At 47.7% G+C, this 13,704-nt stretch overlaps 1 long non-coding RNA gene across 1 annotated transcript; it reads left to right on the top strand.

The window, feature by feature from the left end:
* Positions 1-2,397: 2,397 nt before the first annotated feature.
* Positions 2,398-12,918, top strand: LOC137306375 (uncharacterized). The gene is made up of 3 exons (XR_010958864.1): positions 2,398-2,489; positions 4,555-4,710; positions 11,148-12,918. It is a non-coding gene; the product is annotated as an uncharacterized lncRNA (long non-coding RNA).
* Positions 12,919-13,704: the final 786 nt, after the last annotated feature.

The following is a 13,704-nucleotide window of genomic DNA, read 5'->3' on the forward strand; positions in this document are numbered from 1 at the left end:
TGCTTCATTACTCGAACATTAGGGATTTGATGCCTCACCAATAGACCACTGGACAAAATGGGCCAGAAGTTACTCACTCCTCCACAATGGGTCCTCTCCAACCGCCCGCGAATCGATTGTGCAAATTTGCGAATACGCACAAGCGCATTAAAACCGGAAATCGTGAACTTGTTCCAATTGGTTCACTGGCAGTTTGACAGATACAAATCAAAGGGGAATCGCACGCCGCAATCATGGAAACCACTGAGCCAGCGCCAACTTGCTGCAGGAAACAGGTAAATACGAAGTAAAGTACAATGTAAAAGTTAGGACTGCTTTTAAGTGGTGTCAGGACAGGCTCAATCTTCTGCATTATAAATGAACCCAGGATACGGCCTGAAGGGGTTTTTCAGCTGCTTTTGAGTTTTGTGGAGTCTGAGAGAGCTGTTTTCAACAGCTCTCATTCCTTTTTCAGATTTGTGTGACTTGAAGAGTTAGGGACTTATTTAAAAGGTCTGAGAGAGTCGTGTGTAAGAGATTTCAATTTATTTTAAGATTTGAGAGTCTGAGAGTGTTTAAGGAGACCTGTGAAGAAAGAAAAGTAGGTGAATCAATCATGTTTTTACCACCCTGGATCCCAGTGCTCCTTTTATTCCTGTGTAGAAGGCACTCGAGACGCAGGGAACAAGAAAGAACAGTCAGGTGCCATCGCCATTTGCTCATCAGGAAGAACTATTATCCAACCGAGAGAGTTTACAAGGAGAGGCTGTCCTTCGAGATGTTGTGGGAGCAGACATGCGTGAGGAGGCTTTGTTTCAGCAAGGAGGCAATTGGCCGACTCTGTGAGGTGTTACAAAAGGACTTTCAGCCCCGTTCAAATTCCTGCAGGGCCTTGTCAGTGGCCATGAAGGTAACAACAGCCCTCAAATTCTGTGCCTCCGGGTCATTTTAGGCAGGCACCAGTGACATGTGCAACATCGCCCAGAATGCTGCGAGGGTCTACATTCAGCAGCTCACAGATGCCATATTCTGCAGGGCTTCTGACTTCATCAACCTTGACGTGTCCTCAGCGCAGCATTCTACAGGATTGCCAGCTTCCCCAAAGTGCAGGGGACTGTCGATGATGTATCTGTCACTTACATCAACAGGAAAGGGTTACATTCCTTAAATGTGATGATCCTTTGCAATGCCGGCTTGGGGATCATGAGTGTAAATGCAGATCACAAAGGAAGTGCTCATGATGCCTTTGTCCTTTGACACGCAGACTTGCATGATACCTTCAACGGAATGCATTAAAGATCTGGATGGATATTAGGAGACAAGCGCTACCCGCTGAAGCTATGGCTGATGACACCTTACCGCAGGACCAACAGTGCAGCACAGGAGAGGTACAACTGCGCACACCTGTGCAATCTCCTGCATTATAAATGAACCCAGAATACAGCCTGAAGGGGTTTTTCAGCTGCTTTTGAGTTTTGTGGAGCCTGGGAGAGCTGTGTTCTTCAGCTCTCATTCATTTTTCAGATAGTGGAGAGGACAATAGGGGTGCTGAAATCATGCTTTTGTTCTTGGACAGGTCAGGGGGAGCTTTGCAGCCTGTCAAAGTGGCGAAGATTGTGGTGGCCTGCTGTGCATTGCACAACTTTGCCCTGCAGGAAGGACTAAGTTTTGACCATGCAAATGAGATGCCACTGGAAATGGTTGAGGTGGAGGAAGAAAACCCAGATATCACTGGGGCCATGGTTTGTGGTCCCCCCCACCCCAAGGAAATGGTAGCTGTAGTGGGCAAGGCGGTGAGAGAGCAGCTAGTGGCTGATTCTTTTAGACATGGATGAAAGAGGCTAATTCATTGCCCTCCCCCTCCCCATGAAAGCAGACAACAGGACAAGCAGGATTGAAGATGAAACAATGAACTTTTTTCACAGCATCAAAAAAATCAGTGCAAAAGTTTACATTAACACTTTGAGGTAGTTAGTCATTGTGAAACTTGATTGTAAACATTAAGGTAGTTATTTGTTGCAAAACCTCATTGTGAACTTTGAGGTGTGTAGTGCAAAACTTTAAATAAAAATCGTGTTAAGTTATCTAATTTTAAAACATTTGTGATGTTAACCTGGTTTATATTAATAAAATCTTTGAAAAAATTACAGATGACCAGTGACTAACATTTAAGAACAGCAGCAGCACCATCAACAGCAACGACTAAGATTATCACACAATCATAAGAAATTCATTACACAACAAAGCTTTTCATATAAAAGAATTAAAACTTTCATTTACAATTACATATTATGAGACTTATCTTTCAATGAGTCAGGTGTGCTTACCTCTTTAAGGAAAGCAAGCTGAATCTGTGGGTGTGACATCCCTTCATGACACATCTTGTGGGAGTGTCTTCCTCTCTCACTGCCACTTCAGATGTGAATCAGCCCACGCTGTTCAAGGCTGGGCTGATGTCGCGATTTCTTTCTAGCATATAAATTCAAGCAATTCCATGCCACGGATCCGAAGTAAGTTAATTAGTTTATTTTATTCGTAGGGGCGGCTGCGGATTTTGCCACGCCGATGTGAGCAATTTCTGGCCCATTATAGGAACATAGGAACAGGAGTAGGCCATTCAGCCCCTCATGCCTGCTCCGCCATTTGATAAGATCATGGCTGATCTGTGATCTAACTCCATATACCCGCCTTTGGCCCATATCCCTTAATACCTTTGGTTGCCAAAAAGCTATCTATCTCAGATTTAAATTTAACAATTGAGCTAGTATCAATTGCCGTTTGCGGAAGAGAGTTCCAAACTTCTACCACCCTTTGTGTGTAGAAATGTTTTCTAATCGCACTCCTGAAAGGTCTGGCTCTAATTTTTAAGACTGTGCCCCCTAGTCCTAGAATCCCCAACCAGCGAAAATAGTTTCTCTCTATCCACCCTATCTGTTCCCCTTAATATCTTATAAACTTCAATCAGATCATCCCATAACCTTTGAAACTCCATAGAATACAACCCCAATTTGTGTAATCTCTCCTCGTAACTTAACCCTTGAAGTCCGGGTATCATTCTAGTAAACCTACACTGCACTCCCTCCAAGGCCAATATGTCATTCCGAAGGTGCGGTGCCCAGAACTGCTCACAGTACTCCAGGTGTGGTCTAACCAGGGTTTTGTATAGCTGCAGCATAACTTCTGCCCCCTTGTACTCCAGTCCTCTAGATATAAAGGCCAGCATTCCATTAGCCTTATTGATTATTTCCTGCACCTGTTCATGACACTTCAATGATCGATGTACCTGATCCCCTAAGTCCCTTTGGTCGCCGCACGGATGTCCTCGTGGCGTGCCGGGGACGCGGCCATCGCCATCCGGGCGCTGAAATCGGCGCTCGGCCCTGACTCCACTCGGGATGTGGAGGCGGCTCAGGCGTGCGGAGCCATCCCGTCCGACCTGACCCCCGTTCGGACGGAGTTCCTCCTCGGCGCCAAACCCCGGAACCTCCCTCGGGGGGCCGCGCCTCACAACTTGAGCCGTCTCTCGGAAATTCCCTCCGTGCCGTTTCACACCGCGCGGAGGGATTTCCTGTACGGGCTGCTCCTGCACACCATCCACTTCCTCGCCCTCGTCTCTCGGCCGGACACGCCCTGGCGTGCCATCCTGCCGTCCGGCGGAGACGGGGGTCCCCAGTGGGAGGCTCTCTATACAGGGGTCCTCCCGTGTTACTTTCGGGATCTGGGGTGGAGGGTGGCGCACGGAGCAGTCGCGTGCAACCGGCGGTTACGCCATTTCACGGACACCCAAGCCGCTTGTGATTTCTGCGGCCTGGAGGAGTCCGTGTTCCATCTGTACACTGGGTGTGCGAGACTGCAGCCCCTGTTCCATTATTTGAAGGGGCTGCTCCTCAAGTTCTGGCTGCATTTCAGTCCCACGCTCCTGATCTTTGGCCGCCCGGTGAGGAGGGGGGCGGGCAGGTCGGTGGACGTTCTCGTGGGCCTGCTCCTGTGCCTGACCAAGGTGGCCATCCACAGGTCTAGGATGATCGTGGTCCGTGGGGGCGGTCGCTCGGCCTGTCTGCCTCTCTTCCGCGGAATGCTCCGCGCCCGGGTGGCCCTGGAGATGGAGCACGTGGTGTCTGCCGGTACGCTCGAGGCTTTCCGCGACCGGTGGGCACCGCAGGGGCTGGAGTGCATCCTGGACGAGGATAATAAAATTTTAATTTGAACACTTGGTTTTGGTTTGTTTGGTTTTAGTATTTAAGCACACCCCACACCCCCCTTCTTATAAAAGGGGGGCCTAATACACAAAAAAAAAAAGAAAAAAAAAGAAAAAAAAAAAGTCCCTTTGGACATCCACTGTTTTTAACTTATTACCATTTAGAAAGTACCCTGTTCTATCCTTTTTTGATCCAAAGTGGATGACCTCACATTTGTCTACATTGAATTTCATTTGCCACAGTTTTGCCCATTCACCTAATCTATCAATATCGCTTTGTAATTTTATGTTTTCATCTACACTGCTTACAATTGATTTTTGTTTGTTAAAGAAACTGCTATAAAATCTATTACATACCTCATATCTTCTAAATTTAGGAAAATTACTTGGACTGATGCAACTTCTAAGTTTTCCAAAAGAACAAGCCTAACAATGTGGGTGTGCCTTACAAATATTGACTTTGCAATGGATAAGTTGGCTACAATCAAAATAGAATACATGACAGTGTTCACAGTCTACTTTTACACAAAATGGTAGGTATCCTTTAACGATTTTTTTTTTCTAAAACTACTGTTAAGTGTGAGCAAAGACACTCAACTATAGGGGACCCAACTTACAAGATAAATGCAATAACATTTGCAAATTGCAGGCAAAAATCACATGCTCAAATCTCCAGGAAATGTCCAACCTGAGTTGACAAGCCTAATGTTAAACCTTAACTATTATGGTCACTGCTCCCAAGGAGCTCACCCACACTTAACTTATCGACCTGATCTATTTTGTTACTCAAATAACTAGATCTAGCACCCCCTTGGAGGTATATGAACATAACATTTGAGGAAGGAGTTTTGTACATATTTTAGGAATTCCATTCCTTTTTATCCCATTTACTCCCTCCCTGTCCCAATCAATGAGGTAATTTAAATCTTCTAGAACAATAATTCTATTATTCCCTCTTATCGCCCTGATCTGTCTGCCAATCTCCTCTTCCATTTCCCTCCCACAATTGGAACGTTTGTAGTACAACCTCACTAATATAACAATGCTTTTTTAACCTTTGATCTCTAACCATATTGGTTACGTCTGAACCTCTTTTTTTGCATACATCAGCCCTCTCTACAGCATGTACTCTCTCCTTCACCATACTGCTACTCCTCCTCCTTTCTTACCTATTCTGTCCTTTCTAAAAATAGTATAACCTGATCTAACCACTCCTGTTCAGTTTGAAGCCAAGTTTCTGTTTGTGCTATTAAATCTATATTGGATGTGACATTTTGGGGGCGATTTTCAACTGCTGAACTCCCGTTTCTCCCCTGAACAACTGAAGGGCAGCAAATGAAAGTAGTTGGGGAGGAGAGGGAGTGGCACCTCGGCTGCCCCTTGGGCACCCAAGATCCCCCGATACAATTTTCAGGCAGGTCTATAAATGGGCGGCCAGCCCGTCCGCCTGAAACAGACGGGGGGCTGCTCAAGTATGCAAATCGGGGTCCTATGGGGGTTGATTGCATTTTTCAGGTACAAATGGATGGAGTGTGCGCCACTCACTCTGTACGCAGTTGTACCAGGTGTTGAACAGCCTCCTTCCACCCCCACTCCACTCCACTTCACTTCCCAGACACGACCTGCCGGTCGACTCAACGTGGGAACCAGCTGATTTCCTGCCCTGCTCGAACCGGCAAACTGAAGTGGGCTGCCCGTTTGGCACCTACAGCTCACCGGTGGCATTTAAATAAGGCAGGCACTCTAAATGACTTGGACCTCACAACCGGCACCAACAGGCAGGTGGGTGGAGCAACTGCTCTACCGACCTCATGCCTGTTTTGGGCGTTAATTGAAAATCATCCCCAATTGCATCTAATTACCTTATTTTACTTCCCACATTCTGAGCGTTGCAATACATGCACTTTGCCTTTTTGTTCTTTTGTATTTAATGCTACTTCTTTCCCTTGGTTTAAATGTCCAAGCTAACACCTTGGGGTTGAAATTTGCCTTGGGCTGCAGCCTGTTTTACACCCCACCCAATTTTCTCTTCCATTGAGTTCTGGGCGGAGTTTGAAGCTGGCGGCCGATCTACTCTCGCTCATTTTATGCTGCCGCCCAAGATGAATTTCACTGCCCCCCCCCCCCCCCTTGTTAGTTTATCTCTGTATTTTACCTGCTTATAACTGGTCATTTGGAAAGCTGTAGACTGCAGGAAGGTATCAATGGACTGGTCAGGTGGGCAGAAAAGTGGCAAATGGGATTCAATCTGGAGAAGTGTGAGGTAATGTGTTTGGGGAGGGCAAACAAAGCAAGGAAGTACACAATAAATGAGAGGATAATGAAAAGTGTAGAGGAAGTGAGAGACCTTGGAGTGCATGAGCTGGGGTTGTTCTCTTTGGAACAGAAGAGACTGAGGCGTGACTTAATTGAGGTGTACAAAATTATGAGGGGCCTAGATAGAGTGGGTAGAAAGGACCTGTTTCCCTTAGCAGAGAGGTCAATAATGCAGGGGGCATAGATTTAAAGTGATTGGTAGAAGGATTACAGGGGAGCTGAGGAAAAAATGTTTTCACCCAGAGGGTGGGGGGGGGGGGAGTGGGGGTCTGGAATTCACTGCCTGAAAGGGTGGTAGAGACAGAAACCCTCAACTCATTTAAAATTACCTGGATGTGCAGCTGAAGTCCCATGACCTATAAGGCTACGGACCAAGTGCTGGAAAGTGGGATTAGGCTGGGTGGCTCATTTTTGGCTGGTGCGGACACGATAGGCCGAATGGCCTCCTTGTGTGCCGTAAATCTTCTATGATTCTATGATTCCTCCTCTACTCCCTTTATTCCTTCTGCATGCTATCCTTTTGAGGGGGAAGGGAAGAGGGAGGGGGAGTATGGGGAGTAGTTGAGAGAGAGGAGGGTTGAGGAGGGAGTGGGGCTAGGAGAGAGGAGGGGTAGATGAGAGAGGGAGAAGCGGGTGGTATAGAGGCGGGGGAAGGAAAAGGGATGGGGAGAGGTAAGAGAAAGGAAATGGAGGTGGAAGAAAAGAGGAGAGGGAGAGGATGGGAGAATTATGGAAGTGGACACATGAGGAGGGGGAGGGGAAGGAGGATAGAGGATATAACGACGGAGAAGACAGAGAGGCAAGACATGGAGGCGACAGAGAGAGTAGGGAGTTAGGTGGGGTAGAAGGAGTGGGAAGGTCAGAGGAAGGAAAGGGTAAAGTGGGGCAGGGGGCAGAAAGGGGCAGAGGCAAAGGGGCAGTGGGGAGGAGAGCGTGGGGGCCGAGGGGCTTGAGGGGAGGAGGGGCCGGGGGGGGGTCAGAGGAAGGAGGGGAAAAATTATCTTCCTCCTCTTATTTTAAATAGAGCTGTGTTTTCAATGGGCTGGGGATAGAGGAACACCAAAGCTGAGACCGAGGGAAAGATCAGAGAAAGACTAGGGCTGACTGACTGATCATCTAGTGGGCAGGGGTGAGCAGTATGTCATGTTCTAATGTCACATGGTGATTTAACATTGTGCAGCTCTATCATAGCACCACCTACAAGAGTAAGAGCTATTGTAAGTGAATGTTGACAATTTTAAAATGGAAACACCAGAAGGAGTAGCTGATAGAGGGGTTTTCAATGTACAGTATTTTGAAATGGAATACAGTGGCTCACCTACCATTTTTAATATATTATAGATTGATCCTTTGCTTAGACAGGATTAGAGTTTCAAATGGCCTTTGTGCTGTTTCCCTTTTTAAATATTATCATAGAATCATAGAAAGTTTGGTGCAACGGAGGCCATTTGCCCATTACACCTGTGTTAGTCTAGCTCTTACACTGAAGTTTTTGCTCTAATTCAATCCCTCTACTTTTTCCCCATACCCTTTAATTGATTTCTTTTTCAAGTGTTTATGTACAGTCCCATTAAATAGCCATTTGTCATAATGTATTCCATATTCTAACAATCCTTATGTGAAAAAATCTTTCTAACTTCTTTCCTTTATGTTTCAAGCACTAATACTGAGGGGGAGGAGAGTGGATTATTGTTTTCACATCTTCTGCCACACAAGGTTATCCCTCCCAGTGATATTCCACTAAAAACATGGCAGTGAGCAAAACAACAATTCAAAGCTGCTTTTAAATCCAAATTTGTGGTGGCAGGATGCATGAGACATGCTATGTGCCCATCCATTTGCATCTGTGCACCTCTGTTTGCAGACAGTGGTGACCAGACACTGCTTGGGGAGATGATTAATGCATGTCAAGGCTTCAACTTTGAAAGTAGGTTGTGAAAGCAGACTTGATGGCACAGATCCTTGTGAAGGTTTGACTAACCGTTAATGTTGGATGGTTCTTCAGAAGCTGTTCAATCACAGCAAGTCATGTTTTAAGTGGTACTGCATGAAAAAGACATGCAAGGGGATCATCATCCTGCACAGTCCGATCACCTGTACCCACCAGGATGCCACTAAATATAGTTTCAGGCATTGTTGCCACGACTGGCAATGGCCGTGGCGAATTACCTTCATGGGCGTCATTTTAGCACCCGCTATCGGGTGCGTTCCTGGCGGTGGGGCTCCGAAAATCGGAGAATCCCGGAGCGGGTCCGGAGCCCGCCCCGAACCCGCGCACTTCCGGGTTCCCCGCTGACGCGCCGGCGTGCGCGCGCAGCCCCCGCTGGTGGGAATCCCGCAGGCAATTAAAGCCAGCGGGATGCCAATTGAAAGTATTTATTTAGGTATTTCAGGTCATTAACTGACCTGATTAAGGGATTATGTGAGGAGGGGTGGGATTTTAGAGCAAACTGGGACTGTTTCCCACACTGGGGGAAACACTCCCAGGTCAAATGGACGTGTTGCAGCTGTCAGCCTGTGGCAGCTGCAAAGGTCCATTTGACAGGTGAGGGGGGGAGACCCTCACCCATTGCAGGAGGCCACTCTGTCACTTGGGACAAAGTTTGGCCTCCACCACCCTCCTCCTGACAGTCAAAGTCACCAACCTGCACACTTACCCCGGGGTCTGGAGACATGTACCTACCTTGCGGACCCCCTCAGATGTACATCTTGCGGATGGGGGCCGCCGTAGCTGCAGTCATGACCTCCTCGGAGGGCGAACAGCATCACCAGCCTCGCCATCCACGCCGTCCACCTCTGACACATGGAGCTCCACAACAGAGTGCTGTGACACATCCACCTGTACAGCAGGAGGGAGGGCTACCGCAGAGAGAGATGCGTCGCAGAGGGCACTACCCTCGCCACAGGGTCCACAGACCGAGGCTCAGCCTCCTGGACCTCTCTGAGCAGCAGTGCACATGGAGGCTCAGAGTCACTCGACATGTAGTCGTGGACATCTGCAGCCTCTTTCATGCCGAGCTGCTCCTGGCTGGCCATAGCACCATCTTCTTACCTGTCGCTGTCAAAGTCACCACTGCCCTCAACAACTTCTCCTCCGCATCCTTCCAGGGTGCAACCGGGGACATCGCCGATGTCTCTCAGTCGTCTGCGCAAAAGAGCCCTGCAAATACACCTACACCCACTCTGCAGTGACACAATGGGTGGCATCAGTTGTGGGTCCTCATAGTGATCCTCAGGAGACGGCATTATTGCACAAACCAGACACGATTCGCGAAGACGTGGCAGTAGTGGTGCCAATATAATATGTAATGTGAGTTGGTCAGAAATTCAATATAAGTAACACCCATGACAAACCCTCAAACACCCTTGTGCATCCCCTTCATGCTCACGACATGTTTGCCTTACGCTGTCTACTGCACATATGAGCAGGTGCAGGTAAGATGAGGATGAGGTTTGAGTGGGTATGAGGGGTGATGTGACAGAGTAGTGTTGGCAGGGCTGAAGGAGATGTGGGGTGGGGGCAGTGATGTGGCAGACGGAGTGTAGGGGAAAGAGTAAGTGTACTCACATTGGCTGATCTACTGAGGTCATTGAAGCGCCTCCTGCACTGTATGCAGGTGGGCGATATGTTGGTTGCGCTGGTGACCTCCTCTGCCACCTCGAGCCAGACCTTCCTGGTGGCAGAGGCAGGCCGCTTCCTCCCGCACGCCGGGAGGAAGATCTCTGTCCTCCCCCTCCTCCTCACCCCATGTATTGATACCTGGAGTGAGGCATCATTAAACTGGGAGCAGCCTTCCCCCTGGGCTGCTCCATGCTGTCATTTTTGCTATTTGTTGCAGCATCTGTCAGTGGAGGACTTCCCCTTTAAATAGAGCTCCTCCAGCTGACAGATCTTACTGCGCATGCGCAGCCCGCCCGACGCGCAGATCAGCAGTGGGGAACCTGGAGGAGCAGGTAAGTGGGTCCATTTAGTGGATTGGATGCTACAATCGTGCGGGGAGCTGACTAATTTCACCGGGTGCGTTCCCCACGCGCCCGATAGCCCCCCCGCCGAGAACCCGCAGCCCTGCTAACATCGGGCCCCAAGTGTTTTGGATATTCCTAAAATCTGATGCAGAGCTGTGACATTTGCTATGAGGATACCTGCTATTAACATGCACCATACGACTGGCACAGCCAGTGACAGAATTAGTTGCTGCAGCCTCAAGTCTGGCATGCTGTAATGAGGACCATGGAGTGGCGCAGAGGGCAACCATCTCATACAGCACTACCTCAACTTCATCAACCATCAAACATGGGGACAGGTGTTGGGCTATTCGCCCGTTTGCCTGCAGACTTGTGCTTGCACTCTGGGTTTCTTTTCCACTTAATTTTGTCTCTGGTGACTTAATCCCCTGCCCCTTCAGACTTGAAAAAGTCTGCGAATGGGTTGAGATATCTTTTCAATTGAAGTGCTTGCAGAATTTTTGCCATTCTATTTTGACACTTCTCTTCAATGATCCCCATCCCTTTGAATTTCACTGAAATGCAACTTTCCTCTCCCACTAGCATACTTCATGCACTTGTCCAAGCCTGCACCTGGATCTGCGAATAATAATGAACTACTCAATACCATTCAGTTATCTAATTATCACTTCTATTGATGTGTTTGAAGGCACAGGAGATGAAAAGATAATCAAGCTGCAGAGAACAAAATACAATGGAAGCAGCCAGGCTGAAGAAAGGAATGGGGTATTAATAGTAGTCGAAAATCATCAAGCCAGGAAAGGAGAGGGAAACAAAGTATTGAGGAACAATAAAAGCAGTGATCAGTACTGGAAATATAAATATAACGGTTGCACTAATAGTGCTACATTTGTATTGTAATATGTTTTTCAGTTGCATATTGATGCAAAAGTGCCAGTTTAATTCCAGTGTCAATTCCTGATCTGATTTCAGAGTGCACTATATCCAAGGAACATGAGACCCCTCCAGCAGTCCAGTTCAATGGGGGGCCAGAGTGAACCGAAGTAAGAGTGAGGCCATGTTCTTTGGCAGGTGGGAGACCCGATCCTTTGTTCCCTTCACTGTCACCTGAAGGTGCTGGGGATCTGGTTCAGGGGGCCCCAGGCCTGCACCAAGAACTGGGAGGAGTGGCTCGCCAAGGCCAAACAGAACCTTGGTATATGGGTGGGACGCTCCCTCTCCATAATCGGCAGGAATCTGGTGATAAGGTGTGAGGCACTCGTGGTGTTGCTCTATGTGGCCAAGATCTGGCCCATTCCCCACTGATCCGCCGTCACAGTCATGCGAGCTATCTTCCACTTTGTCTGGATGTCCAAGGTAGAACGCATCTGCAGGGACACTATGTACAAGCCCCCAGACAAAGGAGGGAAGGGCGTCCCCAATGCAGCTCTGATCCTGATGGTCATCTTTGCGTGTGGCTGTCTCAGGATGTGCGTTGAGTCCCAGTACGCAAACACCACGTGTCACTACATGCTTAGTTTCTACCTGCCCACCACACAAAAGACTGGGTCTGGCCACGCTGGCCGAGCAGACGCAGGACGTCCTGTCCAGCTGGACCGTACTCCACCACCTGTCCCAGGTGGAGAAGTTCCTGAGGAGGAACCCCTTCGACCACAAGGTCGACAGACAGTGGTCAACACGGAACGTTCTGAGTGTCCTGCAGGGAAAGGAGAGGGTGGAACAAATTGGGCAGTTCCCCGACCAGATGGTCGATGCCATTTAGCAGAACGTCTCATCACCAGAACTGACCAACAGGCACCAGAATGTAGCCTGGATGGTGGTGAGAAGAGCCCTCCAATGCGGCCCTTCCAACACGCATGGAATCTCAGTGTCACCGCGAGCTGCCCTCGAGGCTGTGACGGGGACGAGACGGTCGTCCACCTCCTGATGGACTGCCCCTTCGCGCAGAAGGCATGGAGAGAGATGCGTTGGTATCTGTCCCAGTTCATCCCTGACAATTCAGTGACACAGGACTCTGTGCTCTATGGGCTGTTCCCTGGGACGCACACCAAGACAGACAGCAACTGCTACTGGAAGACCATCATCTCGGTGAAGGAGGCCCTTTGGTCCGCCCAAAACCTGTTGATCTTCCAGCTGAAGGAGCTGTCCATGACCGAGTGTTGCCGACTGGCACACTCCAAGGTCCAGGAGTAGGTGCTGGGGGATGCACTGAAGCGAGGTGTGGCCTACGCAAAGGCTGTATGGGGTAAGGCCACTGTGTAATGCCACACCACCTTGTATTGTACAGAATGTATTAGAAGATATGTATTGTGTTTTGAATTGTAATAATGGGATCATAGTGTGTACAATCTGCATTGTATTGGTTTGAACTGCATTGCTTGGAATTGTGTCCTTTTATGTTGAACTATGTGTATCTTTAAATTTTATGAAATAAAGTATACTTTGAAATGTTAAAGAAAGCAGCCCAGTTCACAGAGTTTAGTATAACTCCAATCCATGATCGTAGTGTCTGTCAGTTTTCTTCCTCCTCATTTGTTAAAACTCCAGGAACCAATCAATATCAACATGGGACCCACATGTTGGGTGATCCTTCAGAGTGGACAGAAAAGTTCCGGGACCTCAGAGCAGGATTGTGATAAAAAGGCAGAATCCACGCTCCAGGCCTTGGACTACTTGTGAGCAGAGATCCATTGTTCATTCGAAATTGCAACTTGCTCCATGATAACATTGTAATATGTTTGTTCCCCTAATTTCTTACCTTAATCTGTGCTTCAGACATTATAACATGATGGGAAGTTTCAACTCACTAAATTTCAAAATAAAAAAATACTTAAAGTAATATTTAAGGGGCTGAATTCTATTTGTTTGTTCAGTGCTAGTAATATAAGTGTTATTTGGATTTTAGCACTATTGGCCTTTCAATATTTGGCAAGATTATATTATAACCGAATACACATACAATGGACAAAATAAATTTGCATTTGGAAAAGTATGGGCTAATAAATGAAAGTCAGCACGGATTTGTTAAAGGAAAATCGTGTTTGGCTAACTTGATAGAGTTCTTTGATGAAGTAACGGAAAGGGTTGATGAGGGTAGTGCAGTTAATGTTGTGTATATGGGCTTTCAGAAGACATTTGATAAAGTACCACATAATAGACTTGTTAGTAAAATAAAAGTCCATGGGATTAAAGGGACAGTGACAGCGTGGATACAAAATTGGTTAAGGGACAGAAAGCAGAGAGTA

Source organism: Heptranchias perlo, chromosome 3, assembly GCF_035084215.1.
Source record: "Heptranchias perlo isolate sHepPer1 chromosome 3, sHepPer1.hap1, whole genome shotgun sequence".
Classification (NCBI taxonomy): domain Eukaryota; kingdom Metazoa; phylum Chordata; class Chondrichthyes; order Hexanchiformes; family Hexanchidae; genus Heptranchias; species Heptranchias perlo.